Source organism: Sapajus apella, unplaced genomic scaffold, assembly GCF_009761245.1.
Source record: "Sapajus apella isolate SASKATOON/1434 unplaced genomic scaffold, GSC_monkey_1.0 scaffold84, whole genome shotgun sequence".
Lineage (NCBI taxonomy): Eukaryota > Metazoa > Chordata > Mammalia > Primates > Cebidae > Sapajus > Sapajus apella.
Window position 1 is genome coordinate 7,844,724 of NW_022437024.1, and position 26,278 is coordinate 7,871,001.

At 38.1% G+C, this 26,278-nt stretch overlaps 1 long non-coding RNA gene across 1 annotated transcript in view; it reads left to right on the forward strand.

Moving 5' to 3' along the window:
• LOC116533878 overlaps positions 1-26,278 on the forward strand; it is a 47,191-nt gene that overhangs the window by 2,661 nt on the left and 18,252 nt on the right. The window contains exon 2 of the long non-coding RNA XR_004261489.1: positions 6,803-7,063. This is a non-coding gene — a long non-coding RNA (uncharacterized LOC116533878). The remainder of the gene's footprint in view (positions 1-6,802; positions 7,064-26,278) is intronic.

Genomic DNA, 26,278 nt, shown 5'->3' on the forward strand with positions numbered 1-26,278 from the left:
GTTCTGCCTTTGTGTATGGATGAATCCATTAGTAGATTAGTGGAATAATGAATGATGGGTTATCATGGGAGTAGGACTGGTGGCTTTATAAGACGAGGCAGTGAGACTTGAGCCTTGCTCATCATCAAGTGATATACCCTTTGCTCCCTCGGGACTCTGCAGAGAGTCCCTACTAGCGAGAAAGCCCTCACCAGATGTGGCCCCTCAACCTTGGACTCAGACGCCATAAATGTAAGAAATTTCTTTTCTTTATAAATTGCCCAATTTAAGATATCCTGTTATAAGCAACAGAAAATGGACTTAGACACTCTTTTACATTATTATTTAAGTGTCCACTTTCTCTTACTGGACTGTAAGTTCCTTGATGGCAAGGAACTCTGTGTCCCTGTGTAAAACAGATGTGTCTGCCTTAGGCCTTGGGGGCCTAATCCCCACCCTAATATGTCCAGGAAGTAGCACATGATAGCAAGAGATTATTTTCTAGCTTTAAGTTTTAATGTCTGCCCTGTGTCCCCAGTGTAAAACAAACAGACAGTTGTACAGTAGGTATAAAAATGCTGTAGAAACCCAGGGGACAGAGAGCCCAACTTTCAGCAGAAGAAACCTGGATATCTGGATATAATCTGATAAATAATAGGGCTTCTTAATTAGGGGACAATGTGATGATCATAGTGTATGTGAAGATTTTTTTCTGGAGGTGCCTGTGGTGGGTGAGATATTAAGTGGGGAGACTAGTTTTATGGTAAGGGCCTGGATTTGGCAGTGGGAACTGAGAAGGATCAATCTGGGAGACTCTGTAGAAGATACTACTACATAGGATCAATGAGAGGAAAGAGCCAGATGTCCCTCTCTTATGGAGTCCAATGGCCTGGCTTGTGTCCTGGCTTTGTCACCCACCAGTTGTGGGACTTGAGAAATTTACCTAGATTTCTGTGCTTCAGTTTCCTGAACTCCAAAATGGGAATAAAAACTACCTTGGAAGTTGATGAAATGATAACGATATTTAAAGCCAACAGAGTCTAACACTTATAGGTGCTATATAAGTTAATCTAAGCCTATTTTGAAGGCGTTTGTATTATATTTTAGAAATTGTACGGGGATAATGCAAACGTGTGTGTGTGGAGAGTGGGTGGGGTGTGTGTGCGTGTGTGTGTGTAGAGAGAGAGAGTGGGTGGGGCTGGAAGACCAGATATGCTAGCTTGTAATATTCTAGGAAACTAATTATCTGAGAGAATATATTAAAGTTTGGGGAGATTTTGGTGCCATAAATGCCAGGATAAATGTATATACGAGCTGCATAAATACTATGGAGAATGAGGTGGCTAAGCCTAGTGTGGTGGGGTATGGGACGAAGGGGAAGGAGTAGGAGCAGAAATGAAAATTAGAAAACAATACTATGGAGACCTTAAAATAAAATTTTTTTTGAAAAAACAGTAAACAGTATATCACAACTCAGGATCTCCAGGACCACTCAAAAAGTGTTTGGTGAATCTTTCAAATCAATAGCACTGATTAGTCCAGAAAAAGGAATGAAAGGACCTCAAGATGGCAGAGTTCTATGAACAGCGAGAGAGCAGCATGGTCAAAGGCAGTGGATAGATAATCTGGAGTTTTCCGTGATGGCAAGAGGAGAAGTGAATTTTATAAATGAAACGTGGGACAGAGAGAGTAGGTGGTTAGAAAAGATTTTCTTTAAGAAAAACTTACATATTTTACTTTTAATTGAAGATTAGGATACTTTTCTTTATGTTTCTTTTTAGGTTTCCATTAAGAATTGTCTGAATTCTGACATTTGGATTGCTTGATAATTCCACATGGAATTGTGTGTTAGGATATAACTTTAAAAAAAAAAATTTTTTTTTTGAGACAGTCTCTCTCTCTGTTGCCCAGGCTAGAGTGCAATGGCACGATGTCAGCTCACTGCAACCTCTGTCTCCTGAGTTCAAGTGATTCTCCTGCCTCAGCCTCCAGAGTAAGTAGGACTACAGGCACGTGCCACCATTCCTGGCTAATTTTTTGTATTTTTAGTAGAGATGGGGTTTCACCATGTTAGCCAGGATGGTCTTGACCTCCCGACCTCATGATCTGCCTGCGTTGGCCTCCCAAAGTGCTGGGATTACAGGTTTGAGACACCAAGGGTAAGACTTTATCTTAAGCACATAAAGAACCTTTGATTGCCACTCCAGCAGATTCAAGATGAAGAGTAAAGTTTCACAAAATACTGATTTGATTTCTACTTCTTTGAATCTTTACATCTACTTCTACAATCCTCATTTTTAATTAGCTTCAGAAGTAGTTTTGCCTAAGAACCTGACAACGATCTCTCTGGTTATATATTTTCTAATTAGAAATATACATATGGACATACATACTATGTACAATAATATACATAATGTACTATGTATAATATATAATAATAATATACATGATGTACTATGCATATTATATATGTAGTAATAATATATATAATGTACTGTATATAATATGTAATAATATGCATAGTATGTATATCAGTATGCTTATATGTTTAAGTATATATATTGACTATACCTATATAGTTTATATGTGTATAAATGTATATATACATCAATCAATTATGTACAGATGGAACATATTCACTACTAAGATGTTAACTCTCCTTTTTCCTTCCTCCCTCCTTCCCTTCCACTTAAAAAAAAATCTTTCTTATCAGTAAGGGTAAAGGTATATTATTTCTGATGTCACAGTTGCTTTAAATAATTCTAAACAGCTGATACAGATACCCTCTATACCATTGACATAGAAGGAAGAATGGGAATTGATAACTGACAAGATTACAGATACTCTAATACTTTTAAACACTCTAATATTTTTAAATAAAAAAATGCAATAGCAATAGCTCTTCTGAATTGCATCAGATAAGAGATCCTGCTGGTTACAATGGAGGGTTAGTGCCACCATTCCGACTTTCTGGAGAGGTCCTGTTTCCTCAGATGAGTGCTGTCTGCCAGCTTCATCATGGGACAGAGAACCTCCTTGTGTTCTAGGGATCCTCTGGGTCAAAGATTCTTAATCGGGTGCATCAGAAAGATCTTGAACTGCATAAAGTTAATGCAAATATTATAACCACATTTTTTGTGAAAAAATACATATAACATGAGATCCATACTCTTAACAAAATTTTAACTATAAGCATAATGTTGTACAGCAGCTATTTAGAACTTTATCATCTTGTATGACTGAAGCTTTATACCCATTGAATAGCAACTTCCTGCTGCCACCTCCCTCCAGCTTCTGCAACCACCATTCTACTTCTTTTTCCGTATGAGTTCGACTACTTTAAAAACCTTGTATAAATGAAATCATGCAGTATTGTCCTTCTGTGACTGGCTGATTTCACACAGCATGATGTCCACTTTTGTGGAAAACAGTATGGAGATTCTTCAAAAAATTAAAAAATAGAACTATCATCCCACATCCCCATTTCTGGTTCTTTATCCAAAAGAACTGAAATCAAGATCTGGAAGAGGTATTTGAATTCCCATCTTCATTGCAGCATTACTCACAAAAGCCTTAATCTCTATTGATTGATGACCGAATAAAGAAAATTTAACACATGCATGCAATGGAATATTATTCATCCATACAAAGAAGGAAATCCTGTCACATGCTACCATATGAATTATAGCCATGCCTTAAGGGAAAATTTTGGGGACAATATCTGTAGCTTTCTATCACATTCTGGAAGGAATCTGTGATCCAAACAAAGTTAAACATCACTGCATTAAGGCATGCCTCCTTTGAGTTTGAACAAACTCAGAGAAGTTCAACTTGACTTACTTTGTCATTTCATGTTTGGGCCTGTTCCAGATAATTAATGTGCTCATGACACGCTCCCTGCCCAACTTTTAAAAGGTCTTTTTCTGAAGTTGCTTACTCCAGTCTGCTCTCACTAGGTAGAACTCCAGTGGGGACACATCCTGTCTTTTTTTTTTTTTTTTTTTTTTTGAGACAGGGTCTTGCTCTGTTGCCCAGGCTGGAGTGCAGTGGAGTGATCTTGGTTAAGTGCAATTTCTGCCTCCCAAGTTCAAGCGATTCTTCTGCCTCAGCCTCTCAGGGACTACAGGCACATGCCACCATGCCTGGCTAATTTTTGTACTTTTTTAGTAGAGACAGGGTTTCACCATATTGGCCAGGCTGGTCTTGCACTCCTGACCTCATGATCCACCAGCCTCAGCCTCCCAAAGTGCTGGGATTATAGGCATAAACCACCACACCTGGCCACTAGCATCCTGTCTTAGGGAAACATACTTATTCCATTTTCTCAGAGTACTACTCTTTGCTGGGGAAATGTAAATAAACTGGGCTGAGGTTTAATGGTTTGCCTTTCTCAGATGTGAGTATTCAGGAAATTTCAATGACCTAAACTGATAAAAGCAAACAGTAGAGATTTGGGGTTCAAGAGCGAGTTAGAGTGGTGGATAAGATTATAACAGGGATGTTCTTCTCAACTCAAGTCATCCAACATATGGCTTTTCTATATGTAAGACTGATCTACCTACTTAAAAAAGAAGAAAACAAATCCACTGGACAATGCCATTGAAGGTTATTTTTTGCATCTTTAAGAAAGTCTTCTTAAAATTAATTTTTTTTTTTTTTTTTTTTTGTAGAAAATCTAGCCATTAAGACAATTGTTTTTCCTAGGACCAAAGTCTCAAAGGTTAAGCTTTCTGTTAATTTTTCCTCTCTGAAAGACCTTGCGGCAGGAGATTACTGTCACATATGACTGAAGAATAAATAATAAATCTTGGATGAAAGTTTAATTTTTTTTCAAAACAGGACACTTCTCATGCTTCTGATTATTTTTGAGGCTGTTCTTTATTAACATTATGACAAGTATTTGGAAGTGGGAAAAGAAGTTCCAAACTCGTTTGACACATAGCTCCCATCTGCCTTTTAGTAAAATTTTTTTTTTAAAGATGCCTTAGTCTATTGTGCTGCTATAACAGAATACTTGAGACTTGGTAATTTATAATGAACAGATACTTACTGGCTCAGAGTTCTGGAGGCTGGGAAGTACAATATTAAGATGCTGGCTACTTGGGAGGGTCTTTTTGATCACATGGTGGAAGGTGAGAAGATGAGAGACAGCAAAAGGGGGCTGACCTTGCCTTTTTATAATGGCACCAACTCCACCTGGAACTCTCCTGGCCTAATCACTTTGGAAGGGTCCCACCTCTTTAATACTGTTACAATAGCAATTAAATTGCAACATGAGTTTTGGAGGGGCAAACATTCAAACTGTAGCATAAAAGAGACCTTACCATTTTACATAATCCTTAGTAAAACTTGTGTAATTCATATAATGGAGACTGTAATTCATATAACGGTTACATTGGGAACCTTGGGTATTTCCTATAGATTTTATGTATTGGATAAACTTAAGAACACTCTGTATGGAATATTTTCTACTTGGAATCTAACTCATTTTTCTGATTTAGAAACTAAGAAGAAGAGTGTAGTCATTGGCTTAAAAATTGATTACAAATCAATCTGTAGAAATAGTGCTTCCTATCCCAACCTCACTTGCATTTTACATCAATTTTTTTTTTTTACATAACAGATGTGACATTTAAATATTTCTCTAATGTTATTGGCGTAATGAACTTTGTCAAAGAGCCATATGGTTTATGGAAACACAAAGATAATCTTGGAACTTGGACATATGTAAGCTTAATTTTAAAAGCCTGTGAAAATAGTGAAAAGCAGATGGAGAGTTGCCATGGAAATTACTAACACTTAGAGGAAGAAAAATATTACTTTAGGGTCATTGGGCTTTCTAAAGGAATAGTCAGACTTGCAAAATTGTTTTCCTACCCAACTGTCAGTAATAAAAACAGATGTTGGAAGGTAAATATATATTTTATTTACCTATGATTTTATGATTTTGTTGCATTCTGAATATATTACAAGTATGCACATTTTTATTGGTAAAGACTTTTTAGTAGTGGAAGAAAATTTAACTATTTACCACTACTTTAAGAAATGTTCTTTAAAATTTTTCTGAATGGAAGTATAAGTTGTGACATTAGATTTTGTTCTCCTTATGTAGGTTTTTATCTTGATATAAGATAAAATTAGTATCAGAATTACATAGTCTTTAAAGGAAGATGACTCAAATTTGCTCTTATAGACGAATTGTACCAATTGTAAAAAATAGAGTCAAGTCTAGATAGCTCAATAAAAGTAATTAAAAAATCTTTTAGGCCATATTCTTTATTAGAAATTCTAATTGCTAGACACTGCTCTTTACCATAGCTTAATCACAGAGAAAGTTTAAAAATCCCAATAGGAAGTCATTTGCACTGCTCATTTTGTCCCAGCAATTATTTATCACCTGATTGTTCATGTATTCATTTCCATGACCTTTGGAAAAGTCAATAACCACATTCTAATTCTTTCTCCTTTCTTCTAGGGCAATTTCAGTTGCTGTGGTTCTGATGGAATAGACTAATCAAAAGTGGAAAAGAATTAAAGTTGGGGCCGGGGGGATTTGGAACATCAACATAACATTTGGTAAAATGTGAAGTTGAATTAATGCTGTTTTTGACCTTGGAAATGAAATATCCAAGAATAAAGGGATAAATATCTATGATTCCAACTTGTAGGAATTCATAAAATCTTGTTTCTTTGTAAAACACTAATATTATACAATAAAATTCAATGGGAATTTAAAATGAGAATGCTGGGATCAAATAATGCAGATGGATTAGCATTGACGTTGTTTTCTCTTTGTTCTTTGTTTCCTTTTTTTTTTTAAAAGATTTGGATGGCAAATCGTCTTTCTGCAATTGTTTTATGGTTGCCATTGCAATTAAGAAATGGAAAATAAATTTCTGAGATCCAACAAAGTCTGATCTCATCAGCATCAGAACCATGTATGGAAAGAGACAACAAAACTCAGACCTAAGAGGATGACAAAATAGAAAGACCAGCGGGAGTGGGAAAAATCCTCATAAGTGGAGCAGTTGAAACTTGGGAATATATAGCCTTAGAAAATTGCAGCTGGAGACATCTGTCATTTGTGAGTGTGCAGTGGTTTAGTTGGCTTCATATCTGAGCTAGGGGTGCTTGAGATCCCTCATTTGTTTTAGGCAAAGGGAAATCGGTGTTTCTCTTTTGTGAAATGCTTTGGATGTTTAGAAAAATACATGTTTATTGAAGTATAACACATATACAGAAAAGTGCACAGACCACAGGACATAGTTTCATCAATTTCCACAAAAGAAGTTACTAATACCCTGAAAAAGAAATACACTATTATTAGAAGCCCAAAGTCCATTCTGGTATAACTATCCAGTCTTTACAGCCCCAGATGTAACCATGGCGCTGACTTCTTCTTCGTTTTTTTTTTTTTTTAAGACAGAGTTTTGCTCTTGTTGCCCAGGCTGGAGTGTAATGGCGTGATCTTGACTCACTGCAACCTCCAGCTCCTGGGTTCAAGCAATTCTCCTGCCTCAGTCTCCCAAGTAGCTGGGATTACAGATGTGGGCCACTATGCCCAGCTAATTTTGTATTTTTAATAGAGACGGGGTTTCTCCATGTTGGTCAGGCTGGCCTCGAACTCCTGACCTCAGATGATCCACCCACCTCGGCCTCCCAAAGTGCTGGGATTACAAGTGTCAGCACTGCACCTGGCTTTCCCTGACTTCTAAACTGTAGAATAATTTTTCCTGATTCTGGAATTTATATAAACGTAACCAAAGAGGATATACTTTTTTGGTCTGTCTCTGTTAGCTGAACATTGTGTCTGTAAGATTTATTCCTGGTGTTGCATGTAGCAAATCTGTGTCATCCTCAGGGCTCTATAGCACTAACTACTCTGTTGTATGAAAAGTCCACAGTATTTTCATTAATATTAACAATGTTTTTGTAAACATTTTTATACATTTTTTTGGGGAACATAGATACACAATTTTGTGTGTGTGTGTGTGTGTGTGTGTGTATGTGTACTTACCAAGGAGTAGAACTGCTGAAGCATATGGTAGTCATCTTTAGTGGAAACTGCTGAATCGTTTTTTTCCCAAGAAGTTTTATGAGAATTTCACTTGCTTTTTATCCTTGTCAACTCTTGGAACTGTCATTTTTATTTTTCCTGTTAATGGCAGATGGTCATGGTATCTCATTCTGGTTTCAGTTGAACAAGCTGAGTGCCTTTAGCTATGTTTACTGACCCTTTGGATATCCTCGTTCGCAAAGTGTCTATTCAAGCTTCTTGCCCAGTTTTTCCTGTTGGATTGTCTGTATTTTTCTTATTGATTTTAGGAGTTCTCTTGTATTCTGAATCTGAGCCTTTTGTCAGCAAGATGTATTGCAAACATCTTCCACTCTGGGGCTTAACTTTTCACTTCTTAATAATGTCTTTGATAAACAGACATTATTAATTTTAATGTAATATAATTGATCAATTTTTGTTTCTTTTATGGTTAGTGCCTTTTAAATTCTGTTTAATAAATCTTTCATAAATTTTATAAAACTCGTGTTTTATACATTTTATTAAAATATTCTTTTATAATTTATTCCAGGAGTACTATTTTTTTAAAAAATTTAATTGATATATAATAATTACACAGTCTGGTGTGGTAGCTTATGCCTATAATCTCAGCACTTTGAGAGGCTGAGGCGGGCAGATTACTTGAGCTTAGTAGTTCAACATGGTGAAACCCCATCTCTACAAAAAATACAAAACTTAGCTGAGCATGACGGTGCATGCCTGTAGTCCTTGCTACTTGGGAGGCTAAGGTGGGAGGATTGCTGGATCCTGGGAGGTTGAGGCTGCAGCAAACTGAGATTGCACCACTGCACTACAGCCTGGGCAACAGAGTGACACCCTGTCTTGAAAAACATAGTTATACATATTTTTGGGGTACATATGATATTTTGATACATGTATACAATACGTAATAATCAGGGCAATTGGGATATCCATCATCTCAAACATTTATCTTTTATTTGTGTTGGGAACATTATAATTCTCTTCTAGCTATTTTGGAATGTACAATAAATTATTGTTAATTATGATTTCCCTACTGTACTATTGAATGTTAGAACTTATTCCTATTATTGAACTGCATTTTTGTATCTATTAACTAACTTCTTTTCATCCCAGCTTCTCCCTTCCCTTTTCAGCCTCAGGTAACCAGCATTCTACCCTCTACTGCCATGGGATCCACTGTTATAGCTTCCACAGATGAATGAGAACATGTGATATTTGTCTTTCTGTGCCAAGAAGCCCAGTTGTTTTAGCTTTCACATGTAGATAGATCTACAGTATATCTGGACTGATATTTGCATATCATGTGAGGCAGAAGCTCAAGATTCATTCATATTTTTACCTGTGGTTTTACCCAATTGATTCATATCCAGTTGACCCAGCCACACTGCCTAAAAAGAATATCCTTTTCCTAACTCATTGTGTGTACTTTTATCATGCATCAAGTGGACTCTTTCCTTTTCCATTGACTAATATCTATCCTTCCACTAATTCTCTTAATTACTGCAGCAATATAGTAAGTCTTGATACCTGAAAGTGAAAGACTGTCTATTCTTTGTATTATTATACAAATATTTGAGCCAGCTTGTTAAATTCATTAAAAAATATTTAGCTGGGATTTGGACTGGGATTGCATTGAATCTATAGATCAATTTGGGAGAAAATGATATTTTTATAATATCAGATCTTCTAATTTATGAATACAATATCTCTCTCCTAATAATTTTTTGTATTTTTTTATTTTGTTTATTTTTGGGGGACAGCGTCTTCACTGTCACCCAAGCTGGAGTATAGTGGCACAATCATCTCTCCCTGCAATCTTAACCTCCTGGGCTCAATTGATCCTCCTACCTCAGTCCCTCAGCCTCCCAAGTAGCTAGGACTACAGAGGTGTGCCACTAGGCCTGGCTATTTTTTGTTTTTTGTTTTGGAGAGACTGGGTTTTGCCATGTTTCCCAGGCTGTTCTTGAACTCCTGGGCTCGAGCAATCTGCTGGCCTTGGCCTCCCAAAGTGCTGGGATTACAGCCACTGTGCTCAGCCAGCATTTTGTAATTTTTAGAGTAGAGATGTTACACATCACTCATTAGATTTATTTCTAAGTACTCGATTTATTACAGAATAATTTTTATTTATTTTTGTGATAAAGTGACTTGTATTTAGTAAAACTGTCATGAATGTGCTATCAAGCACCATACAGCAGTATGGTTACCCAACCAATTCTGGGATGCAGAAAAACTTGAGTATGTCAGTTGTGTCTTTTCCCAATCTTCTGTTTTTGTAACAGTATTTTCAAATTTATTTTTCCATAGGTTATTGGTGTACAGGTTATATTTGGTTACATAAGTTCTTTAGTGGTGCTCTTTGTAAGCTTTTGGTATACACTGTACCCTATTTGTAGTTTTTTGTCCCTCAGCCCCCTCTCACCCTTTCCTCCAAGTCCCCAAAGACCATTGTATCATTCTTATGCTTTTGTGTCTTCATAGCTTAGCTCCCACATATTAGTGAAAACATACGGTGTTTGATTTTCCATTCCTGAGTTACTTCGCTTTGTATAAGTCTCCATTCTCAACCAGGTCACTGAAAATGTCATGAATTCTTTCCTTTTTATGGCTGAGTAGTATTCCATGGTGTATATATATATATATATATATACCATAGTTTCTTTATTCACTTATTGATTGATGGGCATTTGGGTTGGTTCCATGATTTTTCAATTGCAAATTGTGTGCTATAAACATGCGTGTGCAAGTGTCTTTTTCGAATAATGACTTCTTTTCCTCTGGTTAGATACCCAGTAGTGGGATTGCTGGATCAAATGTTATTTCTACTTTTAGTTTTTTAAGGGATTTCCACGCTGTTTCCATAGTACTATACTAGTTTACATTTCCACCAGCAATGTAAAAGTATAGTCTGATCACTGCATCCACCCCAACATCTACTGTTTTTTGACTTTTTTTATTATGGCCATTCTTGCAGGAGTAAGATGGTATCATATTTTGGTTTTGATTTGCATTTCCCTAATCATTAGTGATTTTGAGCATTTTTTCATATGTTTGTTGGCCATTCGTATATCTTCTTTTGATAATTGTCTATTCATGTCCTTAGCCTACTTTTTGATGGGATTGTTTGTTTCTTACTGATTTGTTTGAGTTCGTAGTAGATTCTGGATATTAGTCCTTTGCCAGATGTGTAGATTGTGAAGATTTTTTTCCCACTCTATGGGTTTTCTGTTGACTCTGCTAACTGTTCCTATTATGGTACAGAAGCTCCTTAGTTTAACCAAGTCCCAGCTATTTATCTTTGCTTTTATTGCAGTTGCTTTTGGGCTCTTGGTCATGAAATCCTTGCCTACAACAATGTCTAGAAGAATTTTTCCAATGTTACCTTCTAGAATTTGTATAGTTTCAGGCCTTAGATTTAAGTCCTTAATCCATCTTGATTTGATTTTTGTGTAAGGTGAGAGATGAGGATCCAGTTTCATTCTTCTACATATGACTAGCTATTTGTTGAAAACGGTGTCTTTTCTCAACTTTATATTTTTGTTTGTTTTCAAAGATCAGTTGGCTGTAAGTATTTGGGTTTATTTCTGGGTTCTCTATTCTGTTCCATTGGTCTATGTTCCTATTTTAATACTAGTACTACACTGTTTTGGTGACTATGGCCTTATAGCTTAGTTTGAAATCAGTTAGTCTGGTGCCTTCAGATTTGTTCTTTTTGCTTAGTCTTGCTTTGGCTATGCAGGCTCTTTTTTGATTCCATATGAATTTTAGAATTGCTGTTTCTAATACTGTGAAGAATGATGGTGGTATTTTGATGGTGATTGCCTTGAGTTTGTAGATTGCTTTTGGCAGTATGGTCATTTTCACAATATTGATTCTAACCATCCATGAGCATGGGATGTATTTCCATTTGTTTGTGTTGTCTGTGATTTCTTTCAGTAGTGTTTTGTAGTTTTCCTTTTAGCAGTCTTTCACCTCCTGGGTTAGTTACATTTGTAAGTATTTTATGTTTTTGCAGCTATTGTAAAAGGAGTTAAGTTCTTGATTTGTCTCTCCACTTGATTGCTGTTGGTGTATAGGAGAGCTACTGATTTGTGTACATTTATCTTGCATCTAGAAACTTTGCTGAATTCTTTTATCAGTTCTAGGAGCTTTCCAGAGAAGTCCTTAGGGTTTTCAAGGTAAATGATCTTATCATCAGCAAACAGTGACTGTTTGACTCCCTCTTTACTGATTTGGATGCCCTTTATTTCTTTCTCTTGTCTGATTGTTCTGGCTAGGACTTCCAGTACTATGTTGAAGAACAGCGGTGAGAGTGGGCATCCTTGTATTGTTCCAGTTCTCTGAGGAAGTATGTTCAACTTTCTCCCATTCAGTGTATGCGACTGCGGGTTTGTCGTAGATGGCTTTTATTACATAGAGTATGTCCCTTGTATGCTGATTTTGCTGAAAGTTTTCATTATAAAGGAATGCTAAATTTTGTTGAATGCTTTTTCTGCTTTTGAGATGATCATGTGATTTTTGTTTTTAATTCTGTTTATATGGTGTATCACATTTATTGACTTGTGTATGTTGAACCATCCCTCCATACCTGGTATGAACCCACTTGATCATGGTGAATTATCTTTTCAATATGTTGTTGATTTGGTTACCTAGTATTTTGTTAAGGATTTTAGCATCTATGTTTATCAAGGATATCAGTCTGTAGTTTTATTTTTTGGTTATGTCCTTTCCTAGTTTTGGTATTAGGGTGATGCTGGCTTCATAGAATGAATTAGGGAGAGTTCCCTCTTTCCCTCTTTATCTTGTGGAATAGTATCAAAAGGATTTGTACCAATTATTCTTTGAATGTCTGGAAGAATTCTGCTGTGAATCCATCTGGTCTTGAACTTTTTCTGTTGGTAATTTTTAAATTACCATTTCAATCTTGCTGCTTGTTATTAGGCTTCTCAGGGTATTTAATTCTTCCTGACTTAAGGTAGGAGGGTTGTATTTTTCTAGGAACTTATCCATCTCTTCTAGGTTTTCTAGTTTATGTGGGTAAAGGTGCTCATAGTATCCTTGAATGATCTTTAGTATTTCAGTGGTGTCAGTTGTAATGTCTCCTGTTTTGTTTCTCACTGAGGTTATTTGGATTTTTTCCTCTTCTTTTCTTGGTTATACCAATTGTATTTATCTTTTCAAAGTACCAGCTTTTTGTTTGATTTATCTTTTGTATCTTTTTTTTTTTTTATTTCAATTTCATTTAGCTCTGCTCTGATCTTGGTTAATTTTTTTTTTCTTCTGCTGGGTTTGGGTTTGGTTTGTTCTTGTTTCTCTATTTCCTCAAGGTATGACCTTAGAGTATCAGTTTGTGCTCTTTCAGTCTTTTTGATATAGGTGTTTAGGGCTATTAACTTTCCTTTTAGCACCTCCTTTGCTGATTCCCAGAGCTTTTGATAGGTTATGTCATTATTGTCGTTTAGTTTGAAGAATTTTTAAATTTTCATTTTGATTTTGTTTTTGACCCAATGATCATTCAGGAGCAGTTTATTTAATTTCCATGTACTTGCATTGTTTTGAAGGTTTCTTCTATAGCTGATTTCCAGTTTTATTCCACTGTGGTCTGAGAGAGTGTTTTATATAATTTCAATTTTCTTAGCTTTACTGAGGCTCATTTTGTGGCCTATCATATGACCTATCTTGGAGAATGTTCCATGTGCTGTTGAATAGAATGTGTATTCTGTGGATGTTGGAAGGAATGTTCTGTATATATCTGTTAAGTGCATTTGATCCAAGGCAAAGTTTAAATCCATTGTTTCTTTGTTGACTTTCTGTCTTGATGACCTGTCTAGTGCTGTCAGTGTCATATTGAAGTCCCCCACTACTATTGTGTTGCTGTCTCTCTTATTTCTTAGGTCTACTAGTAATTGTTTCATAAATTTTGGAGCTCCAGTGTTAGGTGCATATATATTTAGGATTGTGATATTTTCTTGTTGGACAAGGTCTTTTACTGTTGTATGATGTCCCTTTTTGTCTTTTTTAACTGCTGTTGTTTTAAAGTTTTTTTTTTTTTATTTTGTCTAATATAAGAATAGCGATCCTGCTCACTTTTGGTGTCCATTTGCATTAAATGCTCTTTTCCATCCCTTTAAGTTTATGTGAGTCCTTATGTGTTAGGTGAGCCTCCTGAAATCAGCAGATAGTTGGTTGGTGAGTTCTTATCTAGTCTGTAGTTCTGTATCTTTTAAGTGGAGCATTAAGGCCATTTACATTCAATGTTGGTATTGAGATGTGAGGTGCTGTTGCATTCATTGTACGATTTGTTGCCTGTGTACCTTTTTTTGTTTTTGCTTTGTAACTTTGTATTTTTGTTTTATAGGTCCCGTGTGATTTTTGCTTTAAAGAGGTTCTATTTTGATGTGTTTCCAGGATTTGTTTGAAGATTTAGAGCTCCTTTTAGCAGTTCTTGTAGTGATGGCTTGGTAGTGGTGAATTCTCTCAGCATTTGTTTGTCTGAAAATGACTGTATCTTTCCTTCATATATGATCCTTTGTTTTGCTGGATACAAAATTCTTGGCTGATAATTGTTTTGTTTGAGGAGGCTGAATATAGGGCCGCAATCACTTCTAGCTCATAGAGTTTCTCCTGAGAAGTATGCTGTTAATCTGATAGATTACTTGGTATTTTTGTCTCACTTAAGATGATTTCCTTCATCTTAACTTTAGATAACCTGATGACAATGTGTCTAGGCAATGATCTTTTTTTGATGAACTTCCAAGGTGTTCTTTATGCTTCTTGTATTTGGATGTCTAGATCTCTAGCAAGGCTGGGGAATTTTTCCTCAATTATCCCTGCAAATATGTTTTCCAAATTTTTAGATTTCTCTTTTTTCTCAGGAACACTGTTTATTCTTAGATCTGGTCATTTAACATAATCTCAGACTTCTTGGAGGCTTTGTTTATATTTTCTTATTCTTTTTTCTTTGTCTTTGTTGAATTGGGTTAATTTGAAGACCTTGTCTTTGAGCTCTGAATTTCCTTCTTCTACTTGCTCAGTTCTATAACTGAGACTTTCCAGAGCATTTTGCATTTTCTCTAAGTATGTCCAATGTTTCCTGAAGTTTTTATAGTTTTTTGTTTTGCTATTTTCTTGGATATTTCTCCCTTCATTTCTTGTATCATTTTTTGGATTTCCTTGCATTGGGCTTCACCTTTCTCTGGTGCCTCCCTGATTAGCTTAATAACCTCCTGAATTATTTATCAGGTGAATCAGGGATTTCCCTTTTTTTTGTTGTTGCATTTTAGGTTTTGGGGTACATGCGAAGAACATGCAAGATTGTTGCATAGGTACACATGTGGTGGTGTGATTTGCTGCCTTCCTCCCCTTCACCTATATCTGGCATTTCTCCCCATGCTATCCCCCCTAACTTTCCACCCCCCGCTGTCCCTCCTCTATTACCCCCAAGAGACCCAGTGTGTAGTGCTCCCCTCCCTGTGTCCATGTGTTCTCATTGTTCAACACCTGCCTGTGAGTGAGAACATGTGGTGTTTGATTTTCTGCTCTTGTGTCAGTTTGCTGAGAATGATGGTTTCCAGGTTCATCCATGTCCCTACAAAGGACATGAACTCATCATTTTTGATGGCTTCATAGTATTCCATGGTGTATATATGCCACATTTTCCCTGCCCAGTCTATCATCGATGGGCATTTGGGTTGGTTCCAGGTCTTTGCTATTGTAAACTGTGCTGCAAGGAACATTCGTGTGCATGTGTCCTTATAGTAGAACAATTTATAATCCTTTGGATATATATCCAGTAATGGGATTGCTGGGCCAAATGGAATTTCTGTTTCTAGGTCCTTGAGGAATCACCACACTGTCTTCCACAATGATCGAACTAATTTGCACTCCCACCAACAGTGTAAAAGTTTTCCTATTTCTCCACATCCTCTTCAGCATCTGTTGTCTCCAGATTTTTTAATGATCGCCATTCTAACTGGCGTGAGATGGTATCTCAATGTAGTTTTGATTTGCATTTCTCTAATGACCAGTGATGATGAGCATTTTTTCATATGTTTGTTGGCCTCATATATGTCTTCTTTTGTAAAGTGTCTGTTCATATCCTTCACCCACTTTTGAATGGGCTTGTTTTTTTCTTGTAAATCTGTTTTAGTTCTTTGTAAATTCTGGATATTAGCCCTTTATCAATGGGTAAACTGCAAAAATTTTTTCCCATTCTGTTGGTTGCCAAGAATCAGGGATTTCTTCTTGCTTTGGATCCATTGGTGGTGAGCTAGTGTGATTTCGGGGTTGGGGGTGTTAAAGAGACTTGTTTTGTCATATTACCAGAGTTGATTTTCTGGTTCCTTCTCATTTGGGTAGGCTCTGTTATAGGGAAGGTAGAGGACTGAAGGCTGTTGTTCAGATTCTTTTTTCTCATGGGGTGTTCCCTTCATGTAGTACTCCCCCCATTTTCCTATGGATGTAGTTTCCTGTGAGCTGAGCTGCAGTGATTGTTATCTGTCTTCTGGATCTAGCCACCCAGCAAGTCTACTTGACTCCGGGCCGTTACTGGGGGTTGTCTGCACAGAGTCCTGTGATGTGAACCATCTGTGGGTCTTTCAGCTGTGGATACCCACACCTATTCTGGTGGAGGTGGCAGGGGATGAAATGGACTCTGTGAGAGTTCTTAGCCTTGGTGGCTTAATGTCCTATATTTGTGCTGGTTGACCTCCTGCTGGAAGGTGACACTTTCCACAGAGCATCATCTATTGTAGTATGGAAAGGAACTGGTGGTGAGTGGGGCCCTAGAACTCCCAAGAGTATATGCCCTTTGTCTTCAGCTACAAAGGTGGGTAGGGAAGCTCTTTCAGGTAGGGGCAGGGCTAGGTGTGTCTGAGCTCAGGCTCTCCTTGGGCAAGTCTTGCTGTGGCTGCTGGCGGGGAGGGGCTGAGATTCCCAGGTCACTGTCATGTACCTAGAAGGATTATGGTTACCTCCGCTGAGTCATGCAGGTTGTCAGGGAAGTAGGGGAAATCCATCAGCACAGACTTCACCCAGCTCCCATGCAATCTGATGGGCAGGTCTCGCTCCCATCGTGTGCCCTACCAGCCCCAAGTCTGTTTCCAAGCAGTGAGTGAGCAGGACTTAAGGACTTGCTCCAGGCTACCCACCTCCCAGCTGCAAAAGCAAAGGGTTTTGGTTCTTCCCCCACCCTGCTGTTTTCCCCTGTGCCTCTGGCCACCCTCCCAAAGGATCCCTGTGTTGCCAGGCCAGAATGGCCTGCTTGGGGACCCAGCAAACTCCCAGGGTGTTTCCCACTGCTTCTTTCGCCCCTGTATTTCACTTGGCTCTCTAAATGGACTAAGCTCCAGGTAAGGTCAGAAACTTCTCCCACAAACTAGACCTTCAGTTTCCCCAGTAGGGGTGTGTGTTCAGGGGCAGAGGATCTCACTTTCCCACTTCCATGGCTTGGGCACTCACAGTATTTGGGGTGTCTCCCGGCTCCTGGAAGAACAGTCCTCTTACTGTAGAGGATCTGTGGGACCTCTTGGGATTCCTAGTTTTTTCTTGCAGTTGTTTCAGAGCTAAAATTCACAATGCAAGCCTCCACACACTTCTCTGTCTGTCCGAGTTGGAGCTACAATCTAGTCCTGCCTCTTGTCCGCCATGGTGATCCTTTGATGCTTTTTAAATGTTATTTTTTAAATTATATTTTCTATTTGTTTGTTGCCAGTATACATAATAATATTAGTCATACTTTTTCTAAAATAATAGACTTTAGTATGGAACAAATATTATTTACTTTTAATATAGAGTATTGACTACTAATGACATATATATTCCAAAGGTAACAATTAGAGCAACACCTCAAATCTTCAACTGTTCTCAGCCTTTGCCTAGTCTGATTATGATTCTTGTTCTGCATTGAGCAAAAATGTAATAATTCCTCTTTCCAAACGTCTTTGATGGTGGAAGATCCCTAGATCTGTGCATTATTTCCCAGATATTTTAAGAGTTGCTACAACTTTTAGCTGTTGCCTATTACGTATTGATAATGACCAGTGACCAGCTCTTGGTAACTAACTAGATCCTTTTTGTATCTTCTCTTCCTCTTTTCCTGGGGCAGGTATTATTTTTCTGTATAGAAGAAAAATAATACCTCAGCAAGAAGAGATAAGGAGAGATCATTTTCTTTTTTTTTTTTTGAGTCGGAGTTTCGCTCTTGTTACCCAGGCTGGAGTGCAATGGCGCGATCTCGGCTCACCACAACCTCCGCCTCCCGGGTTCAGGCAATTCTCCTGCCCCAGCCTCCTGAGTCGCTGGGATTACAGGCACGCGCCACCATGCCCAGCTAATTTTTTGTATTTTTAGTAGAGACGGGGTTTCACCATGTTGACCAGGATGGTCTCGATCTCTTGACCTCATGATCCACCCGTCTCGGCCTCCCACAGTGCTGGGATTACAGGCGTGAGCCACTGCGCCCGGCCCAGGAGAGATCATTTTCATCACATGATCTTCCTTTGATCCAAACAGATTTCATTTTCATCCACATCCTCTCTTTCTCACTGAAGTCTTTAAAATGCAAGCTTGTGCATACATTATGTGTTTCATTTTAGTATATGTATTATATATACTCACTGATTGTTTTAAGATTTTCTTAATTCGTTTTTTTCCTCAAAATATGGCTGGGAGCTACCTGTGTCACAACCACAACATGGTGTTTGTTAAAAGCGCAGATTTCTTAGCTCCTCTCCAGATCTATGAATAAGCAATTCTGAAGATGGGATTCAGGGACCATTTTATTTTATATTTTGTTTTATTTACTTTTGAGACAGTGGTTTTTTTTTTCTTTTTTTGAGACAGGTCTTATTTTGTTACCTAGGCTGGAGTACAGTGGTACTAATCATAGCTCACTGCAGACTTGAACTCCTGAGCTCAATTGATCCTCCTTCCTCAGCCTCCCAAGTAGCTACGAATCTTTTGACCCAATAAACAGAAAAGACCAGTTGTTTGAAAGCAATTTATTCTGATTTATCAAAACTGTAGGCATGAAGAGCCCTAAGAAGTGCCATTTAAGGCATTAGAAATAATTCCGTGTAGAAATTCGTGTGTCATTTTAGTGGTGACTCATTCTATAAACATCCAGTGCTTGAACTGGGAGGAAGTGAGAGATAGTAATGTGCTCTTTTCGGTGGCTTAAAAGCTTTTCTCTGCTGAAGAATGCTTGGGTCTAACTCTTGCCATCTTTTTTCCTATGAAGGGGGTAAAGTGGATGTTGGAAAGTGCACCCAAATTCCCCTTCTGCACTGAAGGAATTTACTTCCCCATTGGTTGCCCTCTGATGAAGAAACCACTTTGCAAAGATCATGGCCCCTTCCTGAGGTAGCCTGCATCCAATGACAGGTCCATACCTAGTAGAGAGACCCAATCCCCCGTCCCAACTCAGAACAACATCAAAGGGCTAGTCCAGCTTCAAAACTGCCTGTGAGAGTCAGCTGAGGTCTTTTCGAGATGACATCTCAGCCCAGTTTCTCATTCTGCCCAATCCTGCTTCATTCCCTTACCCCATAGTTATCAATCACTCCCAAACAAACTTCCTGAATGCTAACCTCTGACTCCAAGGCTGTTTCCATGGAATCCAGCCTGCTATATAGGGTATAGAAAAGGCATATTTTCATTGTTGTAGGGTGGAAGTCACAATTAGTGTACATAGTGAGTTTAAATACTGATAAGCATAGTAACGGTTCCCAGTTGTAGAATACTAAAGAGACCCTAGAGATTCAGGAGTTATTTAGATCAGTAGTTCTTAAAATTGTACCAAGATATGTACCAGAATGTGTTGAACAGGGTGTTTTTTTTTTGTTTTGTTTTGTTTTTAAATGTGATTTCCCAAGCTTTACTCCAGACTTTCTGAATCATGATCTTTAGGAGTGGGACCCAAGATTAAAGAAATAATTTCAGGCAGGTGCAGTGGCTCACACCTACAATCCTGGCTCTTTGGGAGGCTGAGATAGGCAGATCACTTGAGGACAGGAGTTTGAGACAAGCCTGGCCAACATGGTGAAACCCTGTCTCTACTAAAAATACAAAAATTAGCAGGGGTGGTGGCAAACCTGTAATCCCAGTTACTGGGGTAGCTGAGGCATGGAGAAGAGCTTGAACTGGGAGGTGGAGGTTGCAGTGAGCCAAGATCGCACCACTGCATGCCAGCCTGGGTGACAGAATGAGACCCTATCTCAAAATACTACTACTATTACTATTAAAATAATAATAAAAATAATAATTTCCTGGTGATTTTGGTGAAACCAGTCTATAGTTCAGCACTTAAAAAATGCCTAACCAGGAATAAAAAGTTTGTAAGTGAGAAAAAAATTACAACCCCAAGTGCCTAAGCCCTTATTTTTGCTGTATGTATTTTTAATAAATAAAGATTAAGGTCCTACAGAACATGAAGACACGTAGAAAGTGCTGGGTAAATGAAATTAATGAGAGAACAAAACTGCCATCCTCACACAGTTTAATTATTGCCTCTCTTGTGGAGGTAGTCATGTCTAATAACCCATGGGACATTTAGACAAACATTATCAGACTCCCTGACCAATACAGGAGGAAACTCATGCTAAAGCTACTCCTGCAATGCACAATTGCCTCAGGAAATACTAGTGAGTTTTTCATCATTTAAGGCCATTCAAGCAGAATATGGATGGCCTATTGTTCCTGCAGTGGGGATTTCTGCACATGGAAAGAAGTTTAACTAGATTGTCTGAACGAGTCTACGATGCAAAAGACAGATGGGTGCTCTATATCATCAGAGAGGAGAGAGGACAATTTCAGTGGGAATGCTTAAGCCTGAGAGCATTTAGTTATGATTTTCAGCACATCAAACTTGGACGAGGGCATGACCTTTAATGGGCTTATAGAGAAAAATAAATGAGTGCTGTGATATTTCTTCAAAAAAAATTAACACTGGTTAATCTTATGTAGAAAGGATACTATAGGAAGGCTGTGTGTGTGTGTGAGATAGAGTATGAGTGGTCTCTTTCCCACCCTATACTCAGGACAGTTCACATAGTCAAATTCCAGTGGGACTCTAATTGAGAGAGCAGAGTTGTTTTTCTTAATGAAATCCAAGTTTTTCCTCCAGAGAGGAGCTTAGAATAAAAATGGGATTACGTTGTCTTAAAAAACAACTCAATACAGGTCACAGTGGGATAAATTTCATATACTTAATTGAATCTTTTTGTGAGTGGCATTCTTTAATGAATTTTTCAATAAATGATACAGTGTTTTCATTTAGTAGCAACAAAAGGGAGAATTGCTTTATAAACATTTTAATAGAAAATTTATATATTGAAAGCTGTACCGCTTCCTCAAGAGGATATATTGTGTTTATTTCCCCAAAGCAGATGGTGCATCAGTATGTGGCCTCAAGGTATTTATATCCTTAAAGTCTCCAATGTTCAAGTTATGTGAATGGACAGGAGAGCTTTTAAAAATTCCTTTTTGAAAATAATCCATTTGGGGAAGAGCACATTATCAGGGTAATTTTTGAAGGCAAATATTCAATCATTTTGATTTAAACTCAGTGACCAGGAAACAAAGCATGCTATAATGGAAAGAATAATGAAACAATAATTCTGGAATTGGTGTTATTACCTTTAACAAGTTGTATGATCATGAACCCCTTTTCTCTCTGGAATACTGAATTTTTCTTGACATAGTTTGGCTCTGTGTTCCCACCAAATCTCATCTCAAATTGTAATTCCCCTTGTCCAGGGAGGAGATGATTGGATCCTGGGGGTGGTTTCCCTCATGCTGTTCTCGTGATAGTGCATGAGTTCTCATGAGATCTGATGGTTTTATAAGTGTCTGGCATTTCCCTTGCTTGCACTTCTCTCTCCTGCTGCCATGTGAATATGATCCTTGCTTCTCCTTTGCCTTTTGCCATAATTGTAAGTTTCCTGAGGCCTCCCCAGCCATGAGAGACTGAGTCAATTAAAATTCCTTTGTTTATAAATTACACAGTCTTCGGTAGTATCTTTATAGATATGTGCGAACAGACTAATACATTCCTCATCTATGACATATTGGGATAGCTAATCTTTAGGGGCACTTTCAGTTCTAAAATAGAACCTGATACTACCTGAGAATTTTGTTTAGGACCCATCAGCAAACCTACATTCTTGGTTCTACTTACTATATGTAGATGAAAAGCCGTGCGTTTATGCTCTTAATTACCTCTGCAAATGATGATCTCTATCATAGAGTTACTCTGAGGATTAAAATGAAAAATGAGATAATATATTTAAAGCAATTAGCACAGTGCCTAGGTATGGCATAGAAAATATTTAATAAATGTTCCCCCAATCTCTTTATTATTTAGTCATATAACCTCAGTGACAATGAACCTAGGTGTTTTCTAGGCATAAACACTTAATATTCCAAATTAAACATTTCAGTTTTTTGGTAGTTATGACTGATATAAAAGTATAGCTAAAGTCTCTATTCTTTAAGGCTTTATTTGAAATTTAGTGGAACTTCTCTTATCATGGATAAATTGCATTGGTATTTGCATGCAAATATGAAATGTTTTTCTTTAAATTTTTTTTCATTAAAAAACTAACCTAAGGCCAGGTGCAGTGGCTCACACCTGTAATGCCAGCACTTTGGTAGGCTGAAGTAGGAGAACTGCTTGAACCCAGGAGTTCGAGACCAGCCTGGGCAACATAGCAAGACCGTATCTTCACAAAAAATATAAAAATTAGCTGGGGATGGTGGTGTGTGTTTGTAGTCTCAGCAACTCGGGAGGCTAAGGTGGGAGGATTGCTTCAGCCAGGGAGGTTGAGGCTGCAGTGAGCCATGATCGCATTACTGTACTCTAGAGGAAGACCCTATGTCAAAAAAAACAAAAACAGAAACAAAAACAAAAACAAACCTAACTTACATGCATGAAATAAAACTAGGAAGTAGGAAAAATTTTTTCCTATCAAATATAATGGCCATTAATGTTAACATTTTAATACTTCTTTAATATTTATTTCATATTTAAGTTTTTAAAATTTTTGATTAGAGCATATGGTAGATATAATTTAAAATTCTGTTTTTATCAATTAATATTATAAGCATGTCTCACATAATTTGATCTCTTTACAATCATTTTAATAGATAGAGCTGGGCACAGTGGCTCATGCCTGTAATCTTAGCACTTTGGGAGGCCAAGGTGCTTGGATTACCTGAGCTCAAGAGTTTGAGACCAACCTGGGCAACATGGTGAAACCCTGTCTCTACTAAAATACAAAAAATTAGCCGGGCATGGCAGCATGCACCTGTAAGCCCAGCTACTTGGGAGGCTGAGGCAAGAGAATTGCTACAACCCTGGAGGCAGAGGTTGCAGAGAGCTGAGATCGTGCCACAGCACTCCAGCCTGGGTAATAGAGTGAGACTCCATCTCTGAAAAAAAAAGATGCAAACATTTTAACAATTGTTCTAAATGCTTATTAACTGTTTTTCAAATGACTTTTTTGGGGATTTTCTAGGATACAGTTATATTGTCCACAAATATAGATTTTACTTTTTAACAATTTCATGTTCTCAAAAATTGTCAGTAGTTTGGTGTAGTTGAGTCAACACTTCAGAGGGTGGCAGTTAGAGATAACCCAGCAGAGAGAAAGTGGATCTGGATCATGAAGTCCCAGGAATGTTATGCTAATAGTTTTGGGTTTTATTCTGTAGAAATGAAGAGATGTGGACAATGAAATTACATTCTTACTTTACTCCATACACAAAATCAATTCCATATAGATTATGAAGTAAATGTGAAAGGCAAAAATGTAATGCAATTAGAAGAAAAGAGGACTGTCTTCATGACCTAAGCACATGGAATAATTGATAAAAACAAACATAAAAGACATAATCCATATATTTTCACTAACAAATATTTATTGAATGCCTACTACACCAGAGACTGTTCTATGTACTTGTGATGTATGAGACTGAACAGAAAAGACTAAAATCCCTCCCCTCATGTAATTTTATATTCTTAGACTTTACAAAAAATAAACCCAATATGTAATAAATCATATAGTTTATAAGAAGAAAGTGAATCCAGATGCCATGGCTCACACCTGTAACCCCAGTACTTTGGGAACCTGGGGTGGGCCGATCACTGGAGCTCAGGAGTTTGAGACCAGCCTGGGCAACATGGCAAAAACCCATCTCCACGGAAAAAAAAACCAAAAAACAAGACCAAAACAAAACCCCACACACCCACACACAATAAAATACAACTATCTGAAACCACTAATGAAATAATGAACCTAGGCAATAATGATCAATGGCTGTGAAGTTCCACTGTATATTAAAAGTGTACTTCATTGAGAAAATTGCATTTAAGCAAAGACTTGAAAACAGTGAGGGAGTTTACCATATGGATATCTGTAGGACAAATATTCCAAGCAGAGGAAACAATTAGTGCCAAGGCTGTTCAGTGGGAGTCTGTCTGAGGGTTAAAAAGTACATAAAAAGCAGGCCAGTGAAGCTGAAACATAACGAGGAAAATTGTATAAGGTGGAGTCAGATTGCAACAGGAAGCCAAATTATGTGTAACTGGTAGGATGGAATTGGCATCAATTGAATAGAGGAAGACTGGTTGAGGTAGGTTTGACAGAAGAAATCAGAAGTTAAGTTTTGAATAGTGTATGTTTAAGATATTTATAGTACATCCGTGTGAAGTTGTCATGTAGGCAGTTGGATATAAGCCTGAAGTTCTGGGCCAGAAGCTAAATGTGAAAACCATCAACACATAGATAGCACTTATAAGCAGGGAATGGCAATCAGAGCACTAAAGGGTGGAAATTGATAGAGAAATGACGACAAGCAGGACTGAGTTTTGGAGAGAGAGCCAGGACAAGACAAGTTTCAGGTGTTTCCTGTCTACATCTATTAGCAGACCTTCGTGTTTTACTTGATTGATTGATTGGTTGGGCTCAACTAATTCTCCCGCCTTGGCCTCCCAGAGTGCTGGGATTACTGGCATGAGTCACAGCACCTGGCCTGATGATTTTTTCCCCTTTATTTTAGAGCAGGAGTGGAAGTTTATTTAAAAGCTTTAGAGCAGTAAGGAAGGGAAAGAAGAAAAATACACTTGGAAGAGAGTCAAGTGGGTGACTTTAGAAACCAAGTGTGTGTCTTGACTTCTTGACTTGGGGTTTTATACCTTGGCATACCTCTGGTATCTTGAGTTCCTTCTCTCCACCCCTGAGATCTTATTGGGAAACTGCTGATCAGCTTCCGGTGTTTCCTATCTACATGTATTAGTAGACTGACCTTCTCTGGCACTGGCTGTGGCCAATGATTACTTTAGAGAAACAGTTAAAAACTGCCTGACCATCCTCACCTGATAGTTACCCAGTACTCCTACGGGTGGGTGGGTGGGTGGGTGTGTGTCCTCTCCCGCCCTGCTCACACCTGACTAGCTATCGGCTGCACCATTTTCTTCCTCAAGATTCCAAGACCCCCAAATACTTGGGGAAAAACGGACGGAGGTCAGTCTTCTCTAACTGCTTTCTGCTGAGAGAGGGGTGGTGGTGGTGGTTTTGTGGCTCTTGTCCTCTTGCTAGCTGTCAGGGCACGGTTGGTTCTGTAAGTTGGTGAAAGCAGTATTCAGCCAGGTTCAAGGGAGACGGGCAGAATTTCGCCTGTGTCTTGTCCCACTGATAGGCAGTCTAGAGGCCCCCTGTAGACGGATGACTCTTGAATATTGAGAGGACAGTATTCCTCACTGAGGACCATCTTGAGCTTGAGGGCGTTACTTGGAGGTGAAAAGACATTACTTATCTTTCTGATTGAAGAGGAACCTCAGGTATTCCAGGGCCTTACAAGTGTGTTCAGGACCTGAGGGCGTCACTTCTAGCTCTGGCGTTGTGGACCTTTTCCATGGCTTAATAGGGTGTGATGTATCCAGCTGGCAGTCTCTGGTACTTACCGAGTCACTGCACTAAATATGTTACCTGGGGAAGGTGTCCAAGTCACATGGTGACGAATCAGTCTTTAGCAACCTCAGTTCTTGCCTCCTCAGAAGAAAGACTTCAACTGACGGTCATAAGGCAGAAAAAGAGACAGGCAACTTTCAGAGTAGAAGTGTACTATAAAGCTTTAGAACGGTAAAGAGCAAAGGCAAGGAAGAAAAGGAAACTGGGCAGAGGGCCAAGCAGGTGCCTTGAGAAACGAAGTGCACCCCTGGTGATTTTAATTCTATAAATTCTT